Source organism: Sciurus vulgaris, assembly GCF_902686455.1.
Source record: "Sciurus vulgaris genome assembly, chromosome: 1".
In the NCBI taxonomy this organism is placed as follows: Eukaryota; Metazoa; Chordata; class Mammalia; order Rodentia; family Sciuridae; genus Sciurus; species Sciurus vulgaris.
This window is the reverse complement of record NC_136461.1, coordinates 33,769,351-33,783,630: the sequence shown is the minus strand read 5'-3', so window position 1 is coordinate 33,783,630 and position 14,280 is coordinate 33,769,351. Positions and strand designations below refer to the sequence as shown.

The 14,280-nt window shown below is 49.5% G+C and overlaps 1 protein-coding gene across 5 annotated transcripts in view; it reads left to right on the top strand.

Moving 5' to 3' along the window:
• Nucleotides 1–14,280, top strand: part of ERI3 (ERI1 exoribonuclease family member 3) — a 130,874-nt gene that overhangs the window by 115,097 nt on the left and 1,497 nt on the right. The window lies entirely within an intron of this gene.

Sequence of the window (14,280 nt, the reverse complement as noted above, 5' to 3'; positions counted from 1 at the left end):
CGCTCCTGCTTCCAATATCCTTTCCCTCCCTGTCCCTTTCTCCCAGACACCCTCCATGCCTCCCCTCAACTATTGGGGTTTCACAATCCCAGCCCAACCCCAGTGCTTCTGGTTAGACAAAATGACTCAGGGTGAACCTGGCAAGGATGATGCTCCCCCACCTAAGTCTAGCCTTCCCCCTTCCCAAGCCATCCTACTTAGAGACCTTGCTTGGTAACTGGGACCTTAAATTCTGGCCCTTCACACCACAATGACTGACTTGGGCCCCTTCTCCAGTCCACCTCCAAGTCCAGTCTAGAATCTGTGCTGCGCAGAAATCCAGACCAGACCTCACTCTCCTGAGGTGTCATCACCTTGGCCTGTGATGAACGGGAGCTGCCGCAGGGGGGAGCCCCTGGCCTCACCGCTGCCTCATTGGTCTCCGTTTCCCCCACAACATCCTCACCGCCTGCGCACGCCCCCGCCCCGCCTGCCGCAGCCATAAATCTCAATTTACGAGAGCGGCTCTGGTGGGGGAGGGAGGCAGCACCGCTAATGATGGCTCCTCAGCCGGATTTTTCATGTTGCACAGTCATAAATTTTTAAGAACAGCATGGGCAGCACGTTAGCAAGTTATCGAGGCTGCCTCCACGCTGGCTGCCTAACTCCAAGGGAGAAGCAGAGACCAGTGGGGCACAGGAGGCATGCGGGGCTGGGTGGGCCAGCCGGGCAGGGCAGCTGGCCAGTCTGAAGGCAGCCAGGAAAGACTGGCAAGTCCAAGGGCCCAGGCTGGAGTGAGCCTGCACAGGGCAGGGCAGTACTACCACAGCTGCTGGAGCCAAGGATGAGCATGCGGGTGGGATCAGTCATGTGGGCATACAGACCATGGCGTTTGGGAGCTGCTGATGGATGCCTCTGCTCCAGGACTTGACACCATGATGTACGGGGAGCCTGAAGACATATGGATTTTCAAAGTGGCCACTTTGAATAGAATTACAAACCCTGAGCATGTGCGCAGTGAGGCCTCTGCCATGGCAGAGCTGCACTTGCTTCATAAACCAGGGGCCTTTTAGTGTCATTCTCAGAAGCTTGGATTCTTGGAGTCACCGAGAATGAAATGATCACAAAGGGAGCATATCTCGGCACATGCCAGAGCCAGGCTGACCTCATTCTCTTAAGGCTTGTCCTTTTGAGGTTGAGTGTACCTGGGTAAGTCACTTTCCTCCTGGCCTCTTCAGACTCTTCAAGATGGGGTTAACCATGGCTTCTAACTCCCAAGCTTACAGAAGTAAGTTCTGTAAAACCCTGATGACCTGGTAACTCCTTTACTTGTTGACATCTCCAGAAAGGCTTCTGAGGGAAGCATCTGGAGAACAGATCCTTGTGGGAGATAGTGGGACCTTCACTTTGTCCATTCTTTGATTCACAAGTTGTTTGCTGAGGTCTTCTGAATTTCCCGACCAGACGGCCTCAGAGGCAAGGAAGTTCCTTCCTAGGAGGTGAAGTGAGCACTTTCAGCTGAGGTAGGTTTCCAGCTCTGCCTTCTCCTGGTGATGCCTAAGCCTTCAGGGTGCTGAGAAGCCTACCTTTGGCCCCAGGTGTTCCCCTGAGCTCACTGATGTGGGCAGTTGGGGTTGATTACCACCCGAGTATGCACAGGAGCAAGTAGGAATCTGGCACTTCTTGGAGGAGGTGGGCACAGCACCAGGGACAGCCTCAGAAGACCACAACACAAAGTCAAGTAAAGTATGAATGTGTGTTTACGTCAGTGTCAGGAATGCCAATCCTGTGTTCAGGTGACCCACCAGGTCAAAGACTTGCCATTGAGGCAGAAGAGCCCCCAGGCTGAGCCTCATTGTCTTAGGGGCAGTCCCTGTCCATCTGGGCTAGTCATAGCCTCTGTCTCTACTCACTTTTCCTGCTCCTTCTCAAGCCACTCTCCTCCTGTTTTCTAGGCCACAGGCTCTTCCTTCCTCTCCTGGGTCCTGCCCCGCCTCAGATCCTTTTCCCGTGGCTTTATTTCCCCTGGTTCCAGACTCATATTCCCACCCAGAGCCTGCTTACCACCTCCTCATTTAGAGCCAGTGTCAGATTGTCTTCCTCGGGAAGCCTGCCTTGACTCCTAGACTTGGCCACCGACCCCCACCCCATGTCCATTTCACAGCACCCTCCACTTGCCCTGTACAGCATCTAATCAGAGTTGTAATTAAGAAATTACTTTCCTGAAAGTTGTTTAATGCCTCTGTCCCCACTAGATTGTAAGTTCCCTGAGGGCCAGAACTTCTGTCTGTTTTGTGCAGCTTGCATCCCTCAAGCGTAGCATAGTGTCTGACAAATGTAGGCAGATAATAAATAAAATGTGCTGTTTTGAATTGAGTTAAATTGAGTTGAGATGGCCCTGGCCCACCCCTGGGTGCCAGGGCAGGGGGAGGTGGCTAGGGAAGTGCCTGGAGCTGAGGTGGTTCCCATTAGTCCTCATGATTAATTCACAGCCACACTGTGATGGAGTGGGCTTGTCCCCAGTCAGCGCCTCCGCTGGGGCCCACCTGTTAGCGACAAACAAACAAAGGGGATAAATAATGCATTGGGAGCTGAGCCAGGCAAGGCGGCGGTATTGAAATTAATAGGGATTAGCTGAGCAGCTTGAGGATGAAATATTTACCAGGTGGGACTGGGCTTAGGAAGGGCAGCCGCCCCCCCTTCCCAGCATCCCTAGGGCTCTTCTCCAGGGCATCATTGGCTAGGACTGGCCAGCACCACCACTGCCACCTCGCTACTCAGTTTGCAGGACAGGCTGACCAGGCTACCGACAGCTCAGGTCAGGCAGCCTCCTGGCATAGTGAGATGCTTGGAGGGAATGGAGGGGGAAACAGATGACGCCTCGGGCACTGGTGAGACAAGGACTGGGTTGATTTTCAGAGCCTGGGTGTGTGGCAGCTGTGAACGGCAAATGTCAGGGCTGGAGGTGATCCACTTGTGACCTTGACCCTCTGTCCTCTCTTTTCCTACAAGACCTTCCTTATGTTGACTCTACATATTTCCTGAGAGCCTCTGGGTAGATAACCCCTCAGAGGGGCTATGGTCTAGCAGGAGGTGACAAAGTAGTCATGACAGGGGGCTCTCTGAGTTCTGAGGGAATACAGGGAAGAGAGGCCAAGGTAAAAACCAGAGGGTCGGGAGCAGTGCCAGGGGAAGAGTGGGGGAGTGTTCCAGGCAGAAGAAAGAACATGCGGAGGAGTCAAGAGGCAGAAGAGCCTAACTCAGCTGTCCAGCAGGAGAGTGGAAAGATGAGGCCAGAGCAGTCAACAGGGCCAGGTTCCCAGACCTCATAAAGGAACTTGGGTGCTGTGCTGGGAGCAGTGGGGAGCCAGTAGAGGTGGTGGTTGTTTCCATTCTTAATTCTTAAGCTATTTGCGGAGGAGTTTCTGTATGTCCCTTACTCCGCCTCCCCGAAGTCAACATGTTGCATCATCAGAGTGCAGCTGTCAGCACCAGGAGGTGACATTGGTACCAGACTATCGACCACACTGAGGGCCTTGTTTAAATTTTACCATGGTCTCTACTAATATCCCTCTTCTCCTCTAGGATCATTGAAGAGTTTTAAGACAGGGAGTCAAGTGACCAGATTCATGGTTTAAAAGGACACCATTTTGGAGAGAGTGGCAGAAGCACTGTTGTCACCTGGATGAGAGGGGATGTGGCCTGGGCCATAATGATGATAATAGGAACCTAGGTTTAGAAATTATTGGAAATTTTATGGTAACTAAAGCCTCAGGATGGATGAGGTTGTCCAGGGAGGGAGTAGAGAGGGAGAAGGGGCCAGGGCCCGTGACCTCTGAACATCACCACACCTGAGGAGTGACCTGAAGACAAGGAGTGTTCATAGGAACCTGGGGGATTGGGATGGAAAGGGAGGGCAATGTCTCGAAGCCAAGGGAGTGTGAGCTTCAGGGAGTGAGCAGTCCCCATGTCAGTCACACTTGAAGAGCGCCAGCCCTGGGGAGCCGGAAGGCTCATGAGAGAAGGTGGCTTTGGTAAGCGAAGATTACAGGCGGGGAGAGGGGAGAAGGACATGTGGAGTGTGATGGCTCTGAGATTTGACTCTAAGAGGGAGGAGAGATTGGGTAACTGGCCAAGACAGAGGGATTTAAAGGAGGTTTCCCATCTCCCAAGACAGGGGAGAGGTCATATATTCAGATGCTTGAGTGACAGATCAGGGCAGATCTGGGAACAGGCTGCATCAGAGAGAAAGTGCTGAACGGTGCCAGACCCTGGAGCGCCTGGGTGCTAGGCTGGACTTGAGAACCCAGGTGAAGTGGATGAACCAGCTGTGGCAGTGACAGCAGGGTTGATCCTCTCTTGTGACAAGGTATAAGGAGAGGACTGGTACAGATGCAGGACAGTGGCTTGTGTAGCCCCTGTGTAGCAGGAGACGAGGCTGGCTGGCTGTGGGCAAGGCGGCTGCATTGTCAACTGGAGCATAGACTTGAGCTCTGTGTAAAGGAAACTTGAACTTGTCCTAAGGGATGAAAGGAGAGCGCATACACCGGTCTGGAGCACAGAGGGCCATGTTGGCGTGGTACACCCAGCAGAGGCTGATGTGCTGACCTGTGTGGTGGGATTTTCTCTAGCCACATTTGCCCAGATGCAGGCCTAGGGAAGGCAGAGTTTGGTTTTTCCAGGCACAGGTGACTGAAGGAAAAGGGAACAAGAGAGTTGAGGATACTGGCAAGAAAAAGTTTGAAATTATGGACCATGGGAATTCAAGCTCCAAAGGGAAGTATGTCCATCATGTTGCAGAAACCACTTGGTAGGTACTCAATACCCATTTCCCCTTCTTCCTCACTAAATAGAACCCTCTGTAATTAGGGGCATCAGTGTGTACCTAGATAAAAGACTGCTTTTTTAGTTTTTCATTCAGCTAGGTAGGACCATGTCTCTAATATCTGCCAGTAGGAAAAAAGGAAATGTGCAGTGTGGGACCTCGAGGAACAATATTTGGAAATTCAGCAAAGGAGTGCACTCTTCTTACCTTTCCCGTCTTACTCCTTCCTTTTTCTTGGAATGTAGATGTGATAGCTGATGCTCCGGCAGCTATTTTGGACCCTGGGGGTAAAAAAAAAAACATGTTGAAAATGTTAGGGCAGAAAGAAGGTGGAAGCCTGAATCTAATGATTATGTGGAGCCATGGGGCTGTTAGTAAACTGACATTGCAAGCCAGAGACAAAATATCTTCCTCACTGAAGTTATATTTTCTTGCATCTCAGTTTTTACATGGGTTTCATGACTCTTTTTTAGCCTTCTTAGTAACATGGCCTGTGTCCTCAGGTACAGCAAGAAACAATGTGTTCAACTGTTTCAAGAGAGCATAAGGTCACCAACTGTCCAGCCTTAGATAGCAGTGTCCTCTTTCCCTTTGCCCTGCCTCCTCCATTTGGTCACTTCTATCTTGTGTAGTCCATTCCCGTATCGTTCTTCTTCCTGCCTTTACATGTTCTATCAGTTAGTGTACTTTCAGCTGAAAGAAAATGACAGGTCATAGGTTATCCAGTTTAAAATAACTTAATAAGGGGATTTACTATCTCACAAAAGAAATTTGGAGTTGAGTGCGATCTAGGGCTGATTAATCCAGCATCTCAGCAATATCCTCAAGGACCCAGAGTTGTCCATTTTTCTGCTCTCTTATCTTCAGCACAGTCGTCACAAGCTAACTCTCCTCCAGGTTGGAAGATGGCTTCTGCAGTCCCAGACACTAAGTGCAGGTATGGAAACTTCCCACACAGTGTAGAGGGGGCCAGGCTCCAAAGGCAGGTGTGCCTGTTGTGTTGCTAGGACAGAAGCTACTTGGTTCATACTCAGCATTCTTTTTTCCTTCTTCCTCACTAAATATAACCCTCTGGAATCAGGGACATCAGTGTGTACCCAGTTTAGAGGTTGTTTTTTTAGCTTCTCGTTCTATTTTCCCCTTGTGCCTATGCTCATTAGAAAACTCCTTGAAGTGCTTCCAGCAGACTAACCCGCATTCCCAAGTAGCCAGAACACTTCCCCACTCCTGACCCAAGTGACTGGCAAGGTAGGGTGGGAGCACCATAAATGACTCTGACCTTGGAGGATTAATCCAAGCCATGTGAGGGAGTGGTGGGCTCTGCCAGCATGGCACAGTGTGTCGTCAGTCAGAAGGGAATGAGGGGAAAAGTGAAGACAGGAAGGATGTGGTAGAACAGGGGTGTAAATGGCTTCAAGGTTCCAGTGAACAAAAGAAAAATAGATAATCGTCAGGGTCTGGGGCTATCTGAACTTAGTGTATCCAGGGAAGAACAGGATGTTTCAATGGTTGAGGGTGCTAGAGTGGAAATGGGTAGAAAAAGACCCAGGAAGGGTGTTAATGGTGAAGTCAAGGAAGAAAGAGGCTGGGCAACAGGCCCTCGGGAAGGAAGTGCCAGGGCTGGCCCAACAGACAGCACATGCTCACAAGAAAGGCTCCCACAGGCTGCTGGCACAGGGGCTAGTAGAGCAGCACAGGCTAGCAGATCAACTGCTCTCTGTGTCCCCATTTTGGATAGAATCTGTGTCCTGGGTGTTCAGGCCATTCTGGAAGTGGGTGAGGCCCTGACACTTTCTGTTAGAACCAGTGAAGACTGGAGAAGACTGATCATGGGACATATCTGGGGATAGGGTCAGGCAGAAGCTTGGTTGGAACAGATGTGGCTGCCAGGTGTAGCAGATCTGTTCAGCTGTTCTCAGTAGCCACTTCTTTTCCTCACCTCTCAGCTAGGTCTCCTCACTTGGCCGTGGGTTATTTGGCTCTCCTGTAGCACTTCTGGCTATGGCATCCCAGAGCTAGGAGGCAGGTGAGGCCTCCTGATGCCTCCACCTGGAGGGGGCTGGCTGGGAATGGGATGGGGGAGGCGGGCATCTGTTGTAACGGCCAGAGCAGCCGCCCTGTTACTACGGCGTATTTCACTTTTAATTCTGACATATAATGTAATGATCTTTTTTAAGGCCCGATGATATTATCTGCCTGACTAGATTATTGAGTCTTCATCATCTCCAGATAAATTTATGGCCACGACGAGGCTCAGGATTTATCATCAGTCAATAGAGCTCGATACTCTAACAAGGCGTGTAATAAGATATACATATTTAATGATCCAAGGGGAGGAGCGCTAATGGGAGCCCAGAGTGAGTGGTCCAGGGGGCTGGGGCTCTGCCCCAGGGCTGCCATGACTATGAGACATGGATGTGGTCTTTGCCCCATGGTCCCCAACTCTGGTCCTTCTTAGGGCTGCCTCTCTCTTCCTTCCCAAACCCCCTAGGGAAAGCAGACAGGGCGAGGGGGAGCAGCATGCAGGCCAGTACCTGAGCTAGGGCCTAGGCCTTTTCAGCCCAAAGGGTGCATGCACCCCTGTGGGACTCCTTTTTTTCACTTCCAGGCCTTGGGAGGGTTGGGGTGTCCTTAGACTCTTAGCCTAGGCCCCTGAGCATTAGGGCAGGCCCACCAGAGGAGGAGTGCCGGGGCTGCGTGCCCAGGACGCATTGATGGTGACGGATGGTTTTTCATTATAGCCTCTCAGGTCCTGCCCGCGCCCTGTGTGGAAATTCTATTTATTCCTTAATTTGTAAAAATTCCCTCTTTATCTGATCCCAATCAGGGCGGGGTAATTGGCTCTCTGGGGCAGCGGCTGGGGTCCTTGATGAAGAGCTATGTGGATGTACCCAGCCCGGCCCCCACCGGCCTGCCACTAGGGCCCACAATTAATAATGATTTGCAAATGGCAGACAAGCAATAACACAGAAAGATGTGGCGTCCGCGCTGCCTCTTCATTTCCTCCCCTCGTAGATATAAATGGCCACAGAACAAAAACCCAGCACTATAAATTCTGGAATTAGTTATTCACTGGGATAAATGGGGCCTGGAGCCACCAGCCCTCTCCCTGCTACCTTCTTGCCTGCTTTCCCTGATCCAGGTTCTGCCCCTAGACCTTTTCCCAAGAGTAGGCCTTGGCTCTTCTGCCTCTTTGGCTCCCAGTTCAATTCCTCAGTTTCTTTCCGCCACTTCATGAACCCCTCTTGTGTGGCCCACACTTGGCAGTGGTCGCCTGGTCTGGGTCTGTAGCTTCTTCCACAGTGACCTGAGCTAGCAGGTGGCATTCACCCTCCACCTCTTTACACCAGCCTTCCTGGCTGCCTCACCTGGCTGTGTCCCCATTCTGCATTGGGGTTTGATTGGAGTTGACATCAACTCCAATCCTGCCAGGCCTTGGGAGTCTGGATCAGGATTGGTCTTGGGTATCTTCTTTGGCACTTGGGACCACTTGCCTGGCCAAATCTGAGTTGGGCTCCTGGTACACAAATGTGGTATATAAGTGACTTAAGGGGTTTGGTGTTGTGCTTACTGGTCAGGCAGCTCTGGGATGTTGGCACAGGCATTTCCGGGCACTATGCCCTCTCGGCCAGGCACATCCTCCCCCCACCCCCCAAGTGGCTGTGAGCTGGCGGGTAATGGGCGTGTAATGGCCTCATTTCCATGCCCGGCCTCCAGGAGCAGCGGTAAGTGTTTGATTGCCTTAATTTCCAAACACATCATTATCCCAGCTTTACCAGCGCTTAATAAACACTTTATGAGGATTTTTTTTAAAAACATCTTCGGTCCGCATACTTCTCTGAAGTGATAAACTCTAATTAAGTCTAATATTTAAAAATATGGTAATGGTGAGTTGTTTGAATAAGTGGACTGCATTTCTGTAATTTCATTATTACGTAAAACACGCTAATTATTTGGAGCGCGCTTATTACGGAGAGAGAAATCGCCTGCTAATCAAGATGAAATTGCCTTTTCCCCTTATTGTGAAACCACCGTCATCCTTCACCATCAGCCCTGTGGCACCTCCAGGCACCTCGGCTGGGGTGGAGGGGGAGAGAACCGAGAGGAAGGACTGAAAGAAGGGGTCACTTCAGACTTGAGGCTGTGAGGACCCTGGCCCAGGGAGGGATAGGAGGCTATGGAACTGTGTCTGTTGGAAGAGGGAGTTTATGTCTGGAAAATGTATCCAGAGAGACAGGGTGGCTGTGAATAAGGTCTCAGGGGTCTGTGTGAGCCAAGTATGGGACAGACAAGGGACAGGGCGATGGGGGATATCAGGATATTGTTGTTGGAATAACCATATTTTTGGATGTTACTGGAGTAACAACATTGACAATAACTAAGACAATGTTTATAAGCACATCACAAATAAAAATTCATCTTTTGATTTTTGAGGGACATAGTTGTTCTAATTGTCACTCTTACTCCCATTGTAGCATAGAAACCAAAACACAGAAAAGTTAAAGTTTAGAAACTTGCTTAAAGTTCACACAGTTATTAAGGAGTGGAGTTTGCATTCAAACTCAGAATCAGGATAGAACGGGGGCCCTCTGCTGTTTCAGTTCTAAGTTAACTGCCTTGGCCCCCATCTTCCTTTCAAACTACCATTTGAAGCTGAACCCTGAATTGCAGCCAGCTGGAGCTTGGTATCCTAGTCCCCATCGAAGAGTTGCCAGCTTTAGTGAATAAAAATATAGGATACTGGTTAAATTTGAATTTCAGCTATAACAATTTTTTTAGTGTGAGTCCCAAGTGAAGCTAGTACAGCGTTTAATCAAACCTGCTCGGGGTAGCCCCACAGCATTTTTCTCTGCTTCCAGAATGTCCAGGCAGGCAGGCAGGCAGATGAGGTTCTAGAACACTGACATACCATGCCTGGCTCCTGCTCCTCGCACACTTCTCCCCATCCTTCCCCCACCTTGCTCCCATCTTTGCCGTCTGGTTACTTGGCTCTGGCCCTATCCCTCACCACTTCCTGATCACTAATAGGGTGTATTACCGGGCAAAGACTTTGAGGCAGGAGGCCTGTGGATACTCCAGTGAGCTTCAGGTTGATTATTTCATGTTCTTTCAATTTCCTGCTCAAACAGACCCATGTATGAGATTTGTATATGTGATTTCAAAAGGCTGCAGAAAATATGGACAGTTTGCTCGGTGGGGATAGGGCAATCAACATCTGTCAGAAAAAAATAAGTATCTTACCACACATTAAAATAAATTCTAGATAGATTTCAAAAGTTAAATATAAAATATAGATAAAACTGTTAGAAGAAAATATAGACTTTTTTTTCTTAGGACACTGGGAGAGAGAGGGCCTTCTGAAGTAACATACTAAGCCTGAAAAGTCTTAAGGAAATGCCTGATAAATTTAGATGTCCCATAGGAATCTTAATTCATCCAAAACTATGTTCATAACTGCCTCAGAATTGCACCTTATCTGGAATTCCTTACCTCATTGAGTAGCACTAGGGTTTCTCTCCCAGCTCACCAAATCCCTGAAGTAAGGCTTACTCATTCTCTTTCCTAAAAACTCCTTGCCTCCATCCACACTCTACCCCATCAGTATATCTCCACCTCCCTCTCCTCTGCCACTGACCTCACTCTGAGTCAACCTTTCTGACATGGGCCAAAGTATGTCTGCTAAGTGATCTCTCAATTCAGGGCTAGCCCCTCCAATCCTGTCTTAACATGATGAGGTGGTAATTCTGAAACACAGATCTGGTCCTGTCATTCCTTTCCTTAAACATGTTAATTTCTCTGCAATCTTGCCAGAATAATAAAACCTAGAGCTCCTTAGCTGAGCATTTGGGTTCCTCAGGATTTCTACTCTTGTCAGTGCTGCTGATTTCACCAGCTTCATTTCTTGTCACTTCCTTGCTGCTGCTGCATTACCTCCCACCCACTCATTTTCTAAACTTAATGTTTTTGGACACCCTATCTTTCACCTTCAGAAATAGGCCTATCTTGTATATTATGCAGAGAATACCTTTCTCACTTTAACCCCAACTTGCCCAGGTAACTCCTCCCACATCCCCTAAGACCTCTTCTTAGCTTTGTTCTTCCAGGAATCCATTTCTGAGGACCAAGCAGAAGAACTAGGTGAATTTTCCATGCTTCTTTTCCATGTAGCATTGTGCCACTTGCAGGGCTGTCTCTGAGCACCATGAGGACAGGGAGCTGCAGAGTCTTGCACATCCCTCAGACCACACAGCCCACCTGTGCTGGGTACATCAATGCACGTTTGCTGAATGAACTGAATATGGGAATGAACGGCTCCCCAAGAGTTTCTTAGACCCCTTTCCTCCTGAGGGTCTTCCTGGCACAGGCTGCTTCTTGTCCTCTTCAGTTCCCAGACAAGTGCAGCTAACGAGAGCATGCCAGCCTCAGCTTGTTAACTCTGTGTGAACTCTCACTCAGTGTTCTAAGAGGTCCGAGCTACCCTTCTGTAGATTTCTGCCAAATATCTGTTTGGCAGCTCCTTTGCCAAACAGATATTTGACTATTCTTGGGGGCCCAGCTGACAAGCTTATCTTTTGTTAGATTCTAGCTCTGCTTATCTCCTCTTTGAGGGATAAATGATCTTGGCAATATAAAAATACTTCCAACATTAAGAATATGAATGTCCCAGCTTAGTGTAATAACACACACCTCCCAGAAAGTCAGGAGGCAAAGGAGGATCATAAGTTTAAGGCCAGCCTGGACAAGTTAGCAAGATCCTGTCTCAAAAACTAAAAAAGACTGGGGATGTATCTTAGTGGTAAAGCACCCCTGAGTTCATTCCTCAGTGTGTGTGTGTGTGTGTGTGTGTACGTGCACGTGCAAGAAAAGTCATCTTGTCTCAAGTTGATGACCCGGCAGGCACATAAATAGGTTAGCCTTCTAGAATGTGAAGGTACAGAAGACCTATTCTTATAGCCTCCATTGTGGGCACAAGGCTGTGCCCACACCACCCCATGCCACAGCAGCCTCAGGCGGGTCTCATTAGCTAAGTGAGAAGTGCTGAAAGGCAAGGCTGTCCACATGGCCCAGGAGTTTCAAGCAGAGGACTCCAAGAGGTTGTGTTGTCACTACGCTGACACTGCTGCTGTTTCTCTGCACTTTTAGCCTATTAAAAGCCCCAGATCAGTCTCTGGTGCATCTTTTACCAAGTTTCCTTATCTTCTACTTGTGCCATTGACTTCTCTTTTTTAACTGATGAGTAGTTTGCATTGACTCTCATTACGTTCCTAGGGGAAAAAGAGCTCTGGGCTGACAGCCTGTAACTGCCATCCACTGATTTGAGTGCAAGCTCTCTCCTCTTTCTGGGCCTCTATTGTAGTGGACAAGTTGCAACACATTAGAATCCAGAATCCTCTGTAAACAGAGTAAGCAGTCAGAGTCTGTGGCATGAATGACAATTGGTTTCATCAGCGTACCAGCCCAGTCTTCAATCTATGCCATAGATTGTACAGTATACACTTTCTCACCACTGGGTCATCCAGAAAGCTAGCATCCTTCAGGAAGAGAAGAGACTGAGTGTAAACAATGACTCATGCAAAAATATAGGATGGAGCGAAGCGTAAATAAATGAAGCACTTGCCGCATGTCATGCAACCGGTGGGTGAAATTAAAACTGGTTTGTCTGATTCCACAGTCCACTTTGTCATTTTCAGCAAATAGTATGTGGTACCTTGCGAATGGAGGTAGAGGGTGTCAGAGGTGATAACAGGGATCAGATTTTGCTGAAGCTTTGAGTCACATTAAAGAGTATAGACTTTGAACAGAGGGCAGGGAGAGACACCGAAGGGGTTTAAAGCAGGAAGGACCTGGCCAGAGTTGTGGAAGAAAGATTGCTTTAGCTACAAGGAGATGAATTACAGGGAGGAGATGGAATAGGCTGTAGTAATCCAAGTAAAAGGCGATGAGGTCTGAACTCATGGGTGGCTGCTGCTGGGATGAAGGGAAGTAGGTGATTAGAGAATAAGGGGATCACATCTTCAGAGGTTCGTACTTGACTAGATTTGGCGAGCAAGCGGGGGGGCAAGGTGAGAAGCCTGCCTCAGGTTTCTTTGGGTATTTGAGGGAATTATGATGCCATTCTCTGGTGTGGAGAACACAGGGGCAAGCAGAAGCTTGGGAGAAAATATGTTCATTACTGAGGACATTTTGTGTCTTTATTTAGAAGGAAATGAATTTATGAATTTATGGTGTGGAGCTCAGGAGAGGTGAGGCTGATGAGAGTCACCTTTGGGGCAGCCTAAGCTTAGGATTGGGTGAAGTCATCCAACGTGCAGCATGGGGACAGGTCAAGGACAGAGACTGAGGCGTGCAACCCCTTCCCACACAGGTAGGAGATCGGTGCTTGCCCACTGGATGGCTGGTGGCCTGGGGGTCTGGGCCAGAACATTCACTTGGGCCAGGGGAGGCAGATTGAGCGATTTGTCCAGTGATGAGGGAGGAGCTAGATGAAGTCAATAGAAAACTAATTTTCTTTTCTGCTGGAAGAAATGAGGTGTGTGGCCGCTGGGTAATTGCAGATAACGAGGGGACTTATTCTTAATATGCACAGCAGCCACGGTCCCCAGAGTGCAAGAGACAGGAAGGATAGGAGGTGCCCGACAGCAAGGCTTATTTGGGAAGAAAATCACCCTATCAACCCTTCCAACAGACAGACCCTAGACCCCATAACCCCTCCTCCTCCCAAGCCCCTTCTTGTCCTATTCCCCTGTCAACTGCCACAGCTCCCTCCCTCCTCCACCCTCTACACCCAACAGCCCAGGCGTACACACTAAGGGAGACAAATGACGGGGCCTCAGCTGAGCGGGGTGTGTGTCCGGCCCATAAACCACGGGGATGGGTCACGTCTGGAGTTGCCATGGCCGCCACTACCCACCCATCTGTCTTCCCACCATTCTGCCTTAGACCAGCCCTCATGGCTGCCTGAGCCCCTGGGGGAACAAGGTGTCACCTCTCTACACCCGTATCCACCACAGGTACATGCATGTTGACCTCTGCAAGATAGGACTCTGATTTGCCTGCCCCAAGCAGGATCTGCAGAATTGGTATCTGGCTAGTGACAAAGGCCCTGGGCTGACCAGAGACTCTTCTCCTACCTACAACCTTTTCCTCGCTCTGAGGAAGGGGGTTCCCTTTCCTAGGCTGAGGTCCTGATGAGGACCAGCCTAGAGCCCAGTGGAAGGGGACAGTCCTTAACAAATGCAGGGGCTTCCTGACCCTACCTTGACCTTACCACCACCCCCCACTTGATTATGACATCGATGTACAATATTTCTGCAATCACAACATCGATCCCCTGAGGGCTGGTGGCGGCTGAAGCCCCTGGTCATGGCCCAGAAGCCTGGGAAGTGGGAAAGGAGTGGGAAGAGAGGCAAGTGAGAGGATGGCACTTGGTGACTGCTCAGGGCAGCTGAATAGGAAAATAAGCCACTAAGGCCATT